Below are 3144 nucleotides of genomic sequence, written 5' to 3'. Positions count from 1 at the left end.
CGAACCTAAAACTACATTGTTTATCATTTAATATAGTACAGATGGGCCAAATATGAAGTTTTCCGAATACGAATATTAGGCCGAATGTTCGGTTCAGACCTTACCTTCAATTACATTAGCAACCGAAGATAAACCCCGCTTCCTTGGCATTCCCAAGAAACAAACAGGTCGAAACATCCTATGGATTCAACATGTCTAATCATGTGTTTTAATGACAACGATAAACCGTATCCCGATGGAAGTACTTTAAAGTTTTGTGGAGGAGCTAAATATTTTACCGTGTTGCAACAAGATAAACACTTTTAACCGAATAATTCGGCCGAATACGAACAATGGAAAACTTGCCGAATATGCCAAATACCGAATAATTACCGAATATTCGGCCTATCTCTAATTCAGTATATGTGGTATTTTCTATAAAAAGGGACCTTATTGTCGATGGCGGTTACGCCATTATAAACGATGCTCAGATATAAATACAACGCCGCGCGACGCTGTGCGGCGTAAGCGCCATCGACAATAAGGTCCCTTTTTATAGAAAATGCCCCATATAATTAGCCGGCAATTATCTAAAATCGCATGTGATTTGTTGCACCGTCTGTAGAAGCTGACGAGCCGCCGAGTTTCCTCTGCGAACGGAAGTCGCGGTACAAACTAAAGTCGAACCAAGCTAAATCTGGCAATTGCTAAGACAAAGTGAGAAAATGTCATAATTAACCTTTTCGACGCCAATGACGGATATATCCGCACCGTAGGTCTGACGCCAATGCCGGATTAGTCCGTCACAGACCACAGAGAAACATAAACCTACGTGCATATGCATAAAATTCAATTTAAGTTTTAATACTTCGGTGATGTGGCGTCCGAGTGACAGCTTTTGTTTGACACGGCGTCGAAAACGTTAAACATCAAATTTCTATGAAAATATGACGTCGTGAAACTTCCACACTTCGTGCAGTCACAGTCGGTGCAGAGTTAGCTTAGACGGACTCTTAACTACTTTTATAGTCTGGCAAACAGTGGCAAAGCAATCTTGTCTCAACCAACTTCATTGTTATTTCGGAAATAAAGTACTTTCATTTACGAGTAACCTTTTTAATTACACTAACTACCACTTAATACGAGTAGCTACACTATGTACCTATAACATCCCAATGACATGTAACCATAACAACTGTGTATGTTCAAGCGAAATAAATAAATTGAAATTGAATTGAAATTGAATGAATACTTGAAACTCCGAATCCCTGCATTAGACCGGCACAATTAATGTCAATTAGGTATACAATACTCATAATTATTGTTTTCTTTCGATTATGTTGCCGGGCGGATCCCATCCCTGTGCCGGTTCTATACGTTTATAATAACAGTTCAATGGTCCCAAGACCTTTTCAATCTTGAATTTTGAGAATTTAACATTCTTGAACCTTTAGTGAGTGTTAGAGGCTGAACTATGGCGGTAGAGTCCAGACAATGTATTGAAATTTGCCAATTTGAAGTTAAATCTTAATTTAGCGAAATCAATTAGAGGTTAGTTAGTCTCTAAACTAGTTACAGGAAACAAGTAACTGACAATTTTTTTTTTTGTGATACACACTTTTATTGCTGACTGTACTTCTTCTCATTTGAATGTCTATCGAGTACTTCTTGAGACCTTTCTAATGAGCCTAAACTTGATGTGTTTGTGTTTTTCCATCGAGGAGTTTCTTTGGCTACCTACCGGCTACATCATCAGAAAACCTCCATGTTAGCATATTATTGCATTGTCGCCGGAATTACTATAGTACTCCAAATTTCAACTGAATCAGATTAGGGGGAGTGGTTCAAATTTTATTTACAAGATTTGAAGCACTATGTATATACAAAGGTATATACGCAGTGAAGCTAAATAACTTTTCCGCACTAGTCCTTTTTGTTTTCAATTTTTTTTTACAGTACATATGGTGCTACTTTCTCGCACTAGTGCGGAAAAGAGCACTTTTCCGCACTAGTGCTTTTTGTATTCAATTTTTTAATAATTAAACTTATTTGCCATTATATGTTTTATTTACTCGCACAATGCATAGTAAAACATTGTATGATACACGTGCGTAAAGATGATTTCCGACGAGTGGAATTTTATTCACGAGCGAGCAAAGCGAGCTTATGCGTGCTAATTTAAGTCGTCTACCTTGTTCATAAAGCACACATTACTTCGAATCCGAGCTATCGTCGGCGGCGACGGCGGCGTTCTTTGACTAGCACGTATTTTCTTTCCTTTTCATACACTACCGTAGATATATACTAATCCTGTCTCTTTCACGCAAAGGGAAACCCTTATAAAAAGCGCTTAAAAATAAGGGTAACCCTTATTAAGAGCTAGCCTTATTTTTGGTTAGCTTTTCGGTAAGGGTTAGTCAAAGGTAAGGGTATGAATGGGCTTGCAGTTCAAAAGGGAAAGTCTTTCAATGTGTTAGCCGTGTTTAAGTGTCGCCTATTGAAAGGGTTTTATCGCGGAAAGGGTTGTCCGGTCCCTATCGCCCACGTAGGACACTTCTAAATAGGTATCAAAGGATTGATTCACTCCGCGCCGCGCCGTGCCGCGCGGCTTTGCGTTCGCGTGTTGTTCGCCTACGTAGTACGCTGCGTTAGCAACGTGGTGACCTTGTATTCTTCATCCACATAGGCATAGGTATGTAGAGATAAGATAAAACGCAATTATTAATTTAAGCCTACTAAAACATTCTTAATAAGTACGTCAGAGTATAGGCTAGCTCAGAAGCTAGAAGGTAAATGTCCGTGAGTGAGTTCGCTACTTCCTGGGACAGGTCAGATCAAAATTAAATAAATACCTAGCTATGTATAAAATTATACCATAATATGTTTTGAAAAGATGTGTGTTTGTTGCCGGTCCGATATTGGGATACCCTCCTACAATTTAGGAGGGAATTAAATCTTCTCGGGTCCGAGGTTAAACAATTGTGGTATTTTCTATAAAAAGGGACCTTATTGTCGATGGCGCTTACGCCATTATTAACGATGCTCCGATATAAATACAATGCCGCCCGACGCTGTGCGGCGTAAGCGCCATCGACAATAAGAAAATGCCCCAATTGAATATGAATATAGAAAGTTTCGTTAAGGTTTTCTTTTAATGCCCTCAGA

Source organism: Cydia strobilella, chromosome 19, assembly GCF_947568885.1.
Source record: "Cydia strobilella chromosome 19, ilCydStro3.1, whole genome shotgun sequence".
NCBI classification, from domain to species: domain Eukaryota; kingdom Metazoa; phylum Arthropoda; class Insecta; order Lepidoptera; family Tortricidae; genus Cydia; species Cydia strobilella.
This window is presented reverse-complemented; position numbering follows the sequence as displayed.